This window comes from Crocodylus siamensis, chromosome 4 (genome assembly GCF_052110815.1).
Source record: "Crocodylus siamensis isolate JL-2025a chromosome 4, ASM5211081v1, whole genome shotgun sequence".
Classification (NCBI taxonomy): Eukaryota; Metazoa; Chordata; order Crocodylia; family Crocodylidae; genus Crocodylus; species Crocodylus siamensis.
The window spans coordinates 114,558,066-114,568,704 of NC_143398.1; the positions used below are offsets into that span (position 1 = coordinate 114,558,066).

General features: G+C 46.6%; 1 protein-coding gene across 7 annotated transcripts in view; it reads left to right on the forward strand.

Annotated features, from left to right (window-relative positions):
• The window catches only part of CACNA1C (calcium voltage-gated channel subunit alpha1 C), a 665,915-nt gene that overhangs the window by 503,382 nt on the left and 151,894 nt on the right, over positions 1 to 10,639 (forward strand). The gene's annotated exons all lie outside the window — the stretch shown is intronic.

Consider the following 10,639-nt stretch of genomic DNA (forward strand, 5'->3'; position numbering starts at 1 on the left):
CTGTCCTCTACTTCTTTTCTCATGCACACTCGATACAGAAGTTAACATAACCTTCTCATCATAATAGGTTTGGTGCCCTCATGCTAGGTGTTCCATCTCTTTAGCTTCCTTGCTCATACAGTGCTTGAACCTCATTTATATTAAGGCACCTTTACTAGTCTGGTGTTAAAAGGGACTTACTTAATCAGTGCAAATGACACTTGATTAAAGGCCCTTTAATATTGCCTGAGCTGGGTTAAATGAGGGACAGGTCTTCAGTGTCTAAGTGATATATTCCATCAATTTTATAAAAGCCAAAGCTGGCTTCTCAGTGACCAGCTCTCAGCGCTCATTTGTATAGGCACTGGCCTTTGGGTACTCAACTAGCAGGTTCCAAGGGTTTTTATGATCATTCAAGGATGGATGCAGGGAGAGCAGTGGATGTGATCTACTTTGACTTTAGCAAGGTTTTTGATACAGTCTCTCATAACATTCTTGCAAGGAAGCTAAGGAAATACGAGTTGGATAAATGGCTCTCAGAGCTGCTCTAATTAAAGTGCCACCCCCCTCCCCAGAGCATGTGTAAAGATGCCCAATGGCTCAATGTCTAGTTGGCAGCTAGTATCAAGTAGAGTGCACCAGGGATTGGTCTTGGGCCTGTCTTGTTCAATATCTTCATCAATGATCTGGAAGATTGCATGAAGTGCACCCTCAGCAAGTTTGTGGATGACACCAAGCTGGGGGGAGTAATAGATGCCCTGGAGGGTAGGGCTAGGATTCAGAGAGACCTAGACAGGTTGGAGGATTAGACCAAAAGATATGTCATGACATTCAATAAGGACAAGTGCAAAGTCCTGCACTCAGGACAGAACTATCTGATGCACCACTACAGCCTGCTGACAGACTGGCCAAGCAGCAGCTCGGAAGAAAAGGACCTGGGGGTTACAGTGGACAGTAAGCTGAATATGAGCACACAGGTTAGATATTAGGAAAAACTTTCTTACACAGAGGGTAGTAAAGAACTGGAACAGGCTACCCAAGGAAACTGTAGAATCTCCATCCTTGGAGGTTTTTAAGACCCTGGTAGCCAAAGCTTTGGCTGGGATGATATAGTTGTTGTTGGTCCTGCTTTGAGCAGGGGGTTGGACTAGATGGCCTCCTGAGGTCCCTTCCATCCTTCATTTTTTATCATTCCAGTGTGTTAGACTCATCAGTGCATCTTGTATGCTTTACACGTTTGTCTGCCGCTTCTTACATAACCTCATGGATTTCCAGTGGTTATGTCCTCCAGTTCCTCACCTCTGGAGGCTATTCTCAGAAAAAACCCACCACCTCCATTTCTATCTCCTCCCATATAATTTTTCACAGTGATTTTTCAGCAATGAAAACATTGGGGGGCAGAGGGGCTTAGAAAAAAGTCAAGTATTTTCTCCAGCAACCAATAGCCTCATGAGAAATTATAGAAGATTTCTGAAGTGGAGGGCAGGGTAAGGGTGGGGACTGAATAATGCATTTAATTCAGATCCTGTCACAAAAAAAGTGCCCAAGCAGAATATGTGTCTAATGAATAAAAGGAGGATCAGCATTCATCATTAAGAACAGTTACCTTCAGTAGTCTTTTTGTGGGTTAATTTTCATCTCAGCACTGAATTTACTGATGTGGTTGAAGCTGGAGATTGCCTAGATGAGCATGTATCATTTAACTGAACCAAACCACCCTTCCAGAATGCTGTCTGCAAACATTTTTATTCCATCACAGCCCAGTCAGGTGGCCATGAGACTTGCTAACATAATGTCATAGTCTGAGAAGCCTTTAACTACTAAGATTCTACCAATTTTAGAGGATAGAAGCCCTAAGAGATTAACATTTCATAGCTAGTACACTTTCCTGCCAGTATCCTGCCCTGCCATCTGAGATGCACAAAAGGAGAGCTATAGGAAAGCAATCACTTACCTCTGTGCAATTTGGCTTTTGTCTATTCCTTGCATCTAAGAACATACTCATTGATTGTTCCCAGGACACTATATGCATGCAGCAAAATGAAAGCTGTATCTCATTTAAATTAATTGGTAAGATGAATGAGTACAGCCTTTCCACAAACAGATGCAATGATAGGAGGAAAGCTAAGCAGTGTTCATGTATTAATTAAGCTGAGGGCTCTCCACAGGAAAAAAAAAGATGGATTGATTGATATTCTGACAGCTGCCTATAAATTCATTCACAATATGATGGGCATGAGAGGCACCATGGGAAGCAGGGTTCTTTCTAGAGATGAAGAAGTCATTCACTTGATGCACACTCTGTTTAAGGAAGCAGCCTGGATACTGAAGATTGCAATTTATTCTTGTTTTGCTTGATGGGAACAGAAATCTTAAGTCGCAGCTGGAAAATTCACAGAACTACTTTGCTCTTCAGAGTTGCTTAATACTCTTGCTGAGTCCCACCTGCTAAGTATTTGCATCAATAATGATATTTAGCACTTATTATAATGCTTTTCATCCATAGATCTTCAAGAGATTTATATAGATGAGCAGAGAATTACTTTCCCCATTGAAGACCAGTTGAACAAGAAACACAGATGTGGAGGTGACACTTGTCCAGTGCTGGAGTGATACCAGCTTCTTCAGATATAAATCTGGAGAGGAGAAGCAAAGTAATCTGATTTGGTCCTTTCTCTAGCCCTTCAGCCTGCCAGACCCCAGTTCGGGTTCAGTACAATTTAGAGCACTATCAGAACCACTCTAAATGGTACAAGCTTACAACAGCCCCCAGGGGTTGTTATATCAATGAAGATTTCTGGAGCCTAGCACATTCTGGATACCCACCACACCTGGGTGGCTGGGAGAGGAATGGCAGCAGAGCCAGCTATAGTGGTTTTATATCACTCAGGATTTCCCTCAGCTGGTAATAATACATGCTGCACAAGCAGAGGAACTTTACATCCCTTTTGTGCTGCTCTGGTGACAAAAAGGATTTGGTCAGGTCAAGGATCTTGCCCCAAGTGCTTGACATCACTCACTTGCATTTTACAGTAGGTTCAGAAAACGTATCCAATCAAAACTATCCCTATAATGCTTCCATCAGCAGCAGGGCTTTCCCTTGAGGTTTTCCATTCAGGTGCTGCCCAAGCCCAATTTATGAGTTCTGACAAGATCACTCCTGGCTGTTGTATGACTGCAGGCGGTATTCCATTTGTGGCATGTCTACTAACAGAGGAAAGACTATGTCCTGCCTTCTGAATGTCATTATCTAAAAGGGCCGTGTACAGCAGGAACTCTGAGGCATTTTGACAATATCATTCAGTATCACCAGGGATTGAAATGTACCATCCAAGTGAGCAGTAAGTTGTTGTATTTCTTTTCCTGATTTTAAAATGCAAATGGCATCTTTTCATTGTGCATAAACACAGTATGCCCATTTTAAAATGATTATACCACCCACTGCCCAGCCCTCTTCCCTGGGTCCTCAGCTGTCAATGTAGGTGATCAGAAGTCTTCAACTGTTCCATATTATGATGTTATCATTAATAATGATAACAATGAACCTGGGCAGTGTAACTAGGCCTTCCCTAGAGATCTGATGATGAAAGTGTTACAAATACAATGGAGAGTAGTGATAATGAAGTTTTTCAACTGGGAGAAAATGTTGAACTCTGAAAGTACAGACATTTGGAGAGGTTAACTCAGGTTCTAAATGGCCACCTGATTTAAACTGAGTTCACCTGGTGCCAACCTTACACTTACACTCAGTGACCAGCAATCACTCTAAACCTGTAACTGAACAGAAGTTCCATGCACACACGTGTCTAAAATTTGAGGAACCAAATTTAAGGTAAATCTGGATCTAAAATTATTTGATTTAGTCAAACCAACACATGGAACTTCTGTCTATTTCCCCTGCACAGTCGCAGGGCTAAGAAAACCCAGCCACTAGCCCCAGCCTTCGGGCTTCTCCTTGCACTCCCCCCTCCCTCTGAACTGGTCTATTTTTGCCCCCACAAGCCCCTTGTCCCCCTCGCTGACCAGCCAGCCCTCTCAATCCCCATCTCACAAACCACTTAGGAAGCAGCCACTTTTATCAGCATTCACTGCTACCAGAGCCAAGCAAGTAAGTCCCGGTTGGGGGAAGGATGGAACGGATTGGGGTATCGGTTCAGTGAGAGAGTCACCTGCTCGCCTACCCCACCCTCAGGTTGCATCTGCCTCCCAACCCTTGTAGGTCACATCTGCCCCTCCACTTCACCCACAGGTCACACCTGCCTTGCACCCCACCCCGGGTTACGCCTGCCCCCCATGCCACAGCAGACCTTCGATTCCCTCTAGCCTGCTGGATCCACAACCCCCTGCACCAGCTATCCCCACCCCTGCCCATCCTGACTTGCCTGATATTGGGCAGCTATTTTGAATCAATTTAACCTCCCCCTAATGCCCCCAAATGCCTGTACTTAGCCTAAGAGCCTGAAGCAAAAATATATTCTTTACGGTATCATTTTTTAATGCTTGGCTTTTCTCTAGGTAACCTCCTATACAGTAATTTAGTCACATTTATTTTCCTCATCTTATTGGTGGAAGGACATGTTGGCACAGAAGTAGAACTCTTATATACTGCTGCTTGATGCCCTTGGCATAAAAAAGAAATTTCCAAAGGTTCTTAGGCTGGGGACCCTATACCACTTACTGCCTATGGAGAAATGGCTCATCAAGTAGGGCAGACTCTTCCTCCTTATTTCTACCTGGTAGAAAATCTCAGCATTAAAATGTGGTCTATGCTATGGAAGAAAAAATGTGATCCCTAGATCCTACAGAAGCAACTACAAAGGGCATTGGGTCTAGTAACTGGAGTAAGTGACTGGAAATCATCATGGCTGCTGGGTTTTAGTCCAAGATAAGCTTTATTGAGTAGGGGCAAAATTCTTGTTTTGCAGAAGTCAGTGAAAATGTTGACTCATCATCTTCATTCACAGCTCAAAGTAGAACTCGGTTTATATCTCCCTTGCTAAAGGAGTGAATGAAAGCATGGGCTGGAATGGGGAAAGATGACAAAAGAAAGAAGCAGGAAATGGGTGGGGAGCAAGAGGAAAGACTTCCATAATGTTCACGTTCACTTCAAAATATACAGTATTTGAGAGGGTATTAAGTAGGTAATTGGGACAGCACAGATGTAGGGATGCATCCTTCCTCTCATCTAAACAAAAGATTAGGCTCTGCTTCTTCATATAATGTCAGCTGCTCTCACCACCTGATGGCCACAAGTACAGCTCACTTTGAAAGAGATAGGCAGGCAGCTGGCTGAGAAGTTTTCTTTCTGCTTTGCATCACCAGGGTTCAACAGCATAAGATAAGAAACAATTGATATATCCTCTGCCTTTTATCTGATCATCTCAAAATATTTATTAATTGTGCATCAGAACAGGAGCATGGTCTAGGAAATCCCCATTATGCAGGTGGCGGTAGGGCAGTGGTTCTCAACCAGAATGCCACGGCACCTGAGGGTGTCATGAGATCCTTTTAAGAGTGTCCTGGGGTGCTGCTCAATATTAGCACTGTTAAGCATGCAAACACCTGTTCATGATTCACAAGATAAATCCAAAGATTTCAAATAGGAATCCATGATGTCAAAACAACTCTGCCTTGCTGTGGTCTTTCTGAGTTCCACTTGCCTCCTACCGGTTGCCGCTGCTCACTACCCAGAGAGTCTCTGTTGCTGCTTGCAGTGGTTGTAGTGTAGGGGCCTGGAATGAACTGTGTGCTGGTTTGACCTGTTCTTCCCCTTTAACAAACTGCTGTTACTGGTAAGGTGCTGATTTATGAGTGGGTATATGCATGATCTCAAATACAAGATCTTATCTGTGTAAGGTTAACACTTGGCTGCTTGACTTCCTGTTGAAATGACAGGCAGGCAGCTTTTTTCAGCACACCAAGGTGAAGAGAGATTATTCTTGGTTTTAATCTTGTCATAAATTAGGTGTTAGGGAGATAAAGCACCTGCAGTGTGAAGGGTGGGGTGCGTGAGAGTTTCATCAGTAAGTTGGAGTGTGGGGAGCCTGCCTGGGTGCTGGTACCCTCTGCGTACTGTACAGCCTACGTGGAACAGCGTTTGAGAAGCAGATAAAGGCCCACTGCTGAGAGAATCCAGTAATCACTGAGTTCCACCTGGTAAAAACTAGTCCAAAGGCTGATCCAGCCAGGCAGATGAGCGAGAGGAAAAATATATCATCCACCCCCTTTCCCCCACTCTAATTTTTAAGTCACAGATACACAGACTGTTAAGACCACAAGGGACCAATATCTTATAGGTAGGGAATTCCTACCAAAATTCATAGGGAAAAAAAAATTACTGATTATTAAATGCTGGCTCCACAGAGGGAGCCAGCAGTCCTTAAGGTCCTGTGGTACCCCGCCAGGGTGGGGAAAAAGAGAAGGGGGTCTGGCTACTGGAAGGGCTATTGGAAAGATGGTGCTGCCCCCGCCCCACTAAGTGGCTGTGAGGACTGCCAGTCATGTCGCTTCTCTCCAATCAACAGTGAGAAGTGGGGCCAAATGACAGGCAGCCCTTGCAGCCAGTCAACAGCAAGGGGCAGGGCCACTGGGGCCCCTCAGCCAATCAAAGGTATTGGGAGCCCACTACTCTCTACCTGCAAAATAGCTGCCAGGCCATACGTTCTGCCCATAAAATCAGTGAACAGCTGCCCCAAATTTGGTAGGTCCCTACATATAGGAAGGTCTAACCTCCTGTATAACGGCAATAGGACTTTCCAGTAAGACTAGCACATTTAAAACCACATCTTAGCTGATATAAATATTCCTCATCCTGGGTTCTCTACCACAATGCTTCTCAAAGTGGTGGTCCGCAGACTGGTGCCAGTCCGTGAGCCACCGGTTGCCAGTCCACAGTAAGTTGTCAGGAAAGAAAGAAATATATTTTCAGAAGCATAACATTGAAATGTCATAGTGCCATAGTTCGTATGTTCCAACGGTCCAGGTGACGTCACATCATGCGAGGTGAGGAAAGAGAAAGAAACAGCCGGTCGCGCATTTGTGTAGCACTGTTAAACACAGTTGCTGCCACTGGCTGAACCAGGCACCAGCCCCTGGGCCACTGGAAAAAAAATTGCTGGTCTGCCACATCAGATAGTTTGAAAAGCACTGCTCTACCACAAGCCTTTGCAAGAAATTCTAGTGATTAATTACCCTTGCTATCAAGAATTCAGACCTTTTCTAATCTAAAGGCAAAGTGTGGGCAGCAAGGTTTTCGTCTCTTTGATCAGTGTCAAATAAGAACACCCAACCTCTGTCTGCTTTGCTCCTTTCACACTCTTTTTAAGGTGCAATCTACATCTCTCTCTCCCCCACTCCCCTTTCCTTTCTGCAGGGAGAGAATAAGCCCTGCCAGCTGCAGCAAATTTGGTGCACTGCTTATTTTGGGAGCTTAGTGCTTCAGAGTAAGAGCATCAGCTGAGTGTGTGCTAGTCACTGGCTCAGCAGTGGAGTATTGTGCTCTGAACACCACTGTGGAATTATTTCCTACAATAATATATGATAAAGTAATTAGTTCTTCAGCAGAACCTTCCATTTCAAGGCTCTTAAAATGCTTTACAAACATGAATAAATGAAGTGGTGGGACCCAACACATGACTGGGCAGTGAATATCAAGGGCTATAGGCTGTACAGGAGGGATAGGACAGGGAGGAAAGGTGGGGGCATGGCGCTCTACATTAAGGAGGAATACACATCCTCATCAATTAGCAAAGAGTCAGAGGAGGGGCATTCTGAAGTGCTCTGGGTTAGAATACAAGGCAGTCGAGGGGAAAGAGACTTAACGGTGAGGGTCTACTACAGACCACCCAACCAAGGGGAAGAGCTAGACCAGGAATTCTTAAGTCAGCTCACGGAGGTAGTTAGGTCAAAGGATGTGGTCATCATGGGTGACCTGAACTTTCCAGACATCTGCTGGGAAGAGCAGTCAGCCAGGTCTGACCACTCACGCAGGTTCCTAGCCAGAATGCAGGACCTCCATCTACCCAGGAGGTGCACAGCCCCACCAGGGAGATGCCTTGTGGGACCTGGTGCTGGCCACCGGCAACAACCTGGTGAGGGGGCTGCGGGTGCTCGACCACCTGGGCGACAGCGATTATCACCTGCTGGAATTCACCATCCAGCACAAGGTGGCAAAGGCCTACAGCAAGGCAGCTCTAGTTTTCAGGAGGGCGGACTTCAGTGAGCTTAGGAAAATAGTCAGGGAAGCACTGAGGTCCCGGAGGGGAGGGGAGCCAGGTGTCCAAGAAGAGTGGTTGCTCCTTAAGGAGATGATCCTCCAAGCTCAAAGGGAAGTAATCCCAATACAGATCAAAGGTGGCAGGAGGGTGCAAAAGCCCCCATTGCTCACCAAAATCATCCGGGAGTGTCTCCTGGCTAAAAGGGAGGCACACACCCAATGGAAGGGAGGGGCCATCACCAGGAAGGATTATACTGTGGTTGCTCAGGGCTGCAGGGGGGCAGTCAGGAAGGCCAAGGTGGAGATGGGACTGGGACTAGCTTCTCAGATCAAGGATAACAGGAGATCCTTTTTTAAATACATAGGGAGCAAAAAGAAGGTTCCAGGTAACATGGGGCCCCCGCAGGACACGCTGGGAAAGTTGGTCATCACACCAGACAACAAAGCTAACATATTTAACAACTTCTTTGCCTCCATTTTCCTGAGCAGGGACCCCTCTTTACACCCCAGGGGAGGCACACCTAGGCCAAGGGTTAGTGAGGAACTAGTCAGGGAACTTCTGGAGGGACTGGATGTATTCAGATCAGCTGGTCCGGATGATTTCCACCCCAGAGTACTGAGGGAATTGGCTGAGGTCATTGCGGGACCCCTTGCACGGCTTTACGAGCACTCGTGGTGCTCTGGTGTGGTGCCAGAGGACTGGAAGAGAGCCAATGTGGTTCCCATCTTCAAAAAGGGGAAGAAGGAGGACCCAGGAAACTATAGGCCAGTTAGTCTTACCTCAATCCTTGGTAAGCTTTTTGAGAGAATTATTCTGGCAAATGTCCATGAGGGGCCAGCAGGGGAGATTATGCTTAGGGGCAACCAACATGGGTTCATAAGAGGCAGGTCCTGTCAGGCCAACCTGGTGGCCTTCTACAACCAGGTCACCAAATCCTTAGATGCAGGGGTAGCAGTGGATATAGTCTTCCTGGACTTTCGGAAGGTCTTCAACACTGTCTCTCACCCCATTCTCATTAAGAAACTGGGGGGGCTGTGGTGTCGACACCTACACAGTCAAATGGGTCGCCAACTGGCTGGAGGGCCACACCTGGAGAGTGGTGGTGGATGGGTCATTTTCGACCTGGAGGGATGTGGGCAGTGGGGTCCCCCAGGGCTCGGTCCTCGGGCCCGCACTGTTCAACATCTTTATCAGTGACTTGGACGAGGGGGTAAAAAGCACACTGTTCAAATTTGCTGATAACACTAAGATGTGGGGGGATGTGGGCACGCTAGAAGGAGGGAATAGGCTACAACCAGACCTAGACAGGTTACAGGGGTGGGCGGAGGAGAATAGGATGGGATTCAACACTGACAAGTGCAAGGTGATGCACCTGGGGAGGAAGAACCAGCACCATACCTACAGGCTGGGGAACTCCATTCTCGTCAGTGCAGAGGCAGAAAAGGATCTTGGAGTCATCTTTGATGCCAAGATGAACATGGGCCGGCAGTGTGGGGATGCAGTCAGGAAGGCCAACCTCACCTTGTCATGCTTCCACAGACGCATCTCAGGCAGGTCCAAGGAGGTGATCCTCCCCCTCTATGCGGCACTGGTCAGGCCACAGCTGGAGTACTGCATCCAGTTCTGGGCGCCGCACTTCAAGAGGGATGTGGACAACATGGAGAGGGTCCAGAAGAGGGCCACTCGCTATGGGACCTGAACCTGTTCAGCCCCCACAAGAGGAGGCTGAGGGGGGATCTAGTGGCCTGTTACATACGAGTCAGAAGGGACCAGCAGGCACTGAGGGAGTCCCTGTTCCCCCAAGCACTACCAGGAATGACCAGGAATAACGGTCACAGGCTGGCAGAGGGTAGATTTAGACGAAACATCAGGAGGCGCTACTTCACAGTCAGGGCGGCTAGGATCTGGAATCAACTTCCAGGCAAAGTTGGCTGGCTCCTACCCTGGGGGTCTTTAAGACAAGGCTAGACGAACACCTTGCTGGGGTCGTTTGACCCCAGTACTCTTTCCTGCCATGGCAGGGGGTTGGACTTGATGATCTGCTCAGGTCTCTTCCGACCCTACTAACTATGAAACTGTAAGTTTTACAGAACTCTCCTGAGGTCCATGAATATGATTATTCCCTTAATCTCTGATGAGGAAGCTGAGGCACAGAAAAGTTAAGTGATTTGCCCAGAGATTCTGTAGTAGACCTAGAACTCCAGCGCAGGTCTCCAGCCACGATTCCTCTTCTGCTGTCTCTATTGTATTTATTGCCCTTTTATAGTGTTTATTGCCCCTAAGATTTTCTACTTATGTTGTGTTTTGAAAGAAAAAAATTCACTAAATACCGTAAACCATTGAGTGAGTTGCAACAGACTACAGACTATGCTGATCCTTGGCCATATTCCCACTCCTGGTAGCTGATGCTTCAGTCTAGTCAAATTTAAGACAGACAGACCTGC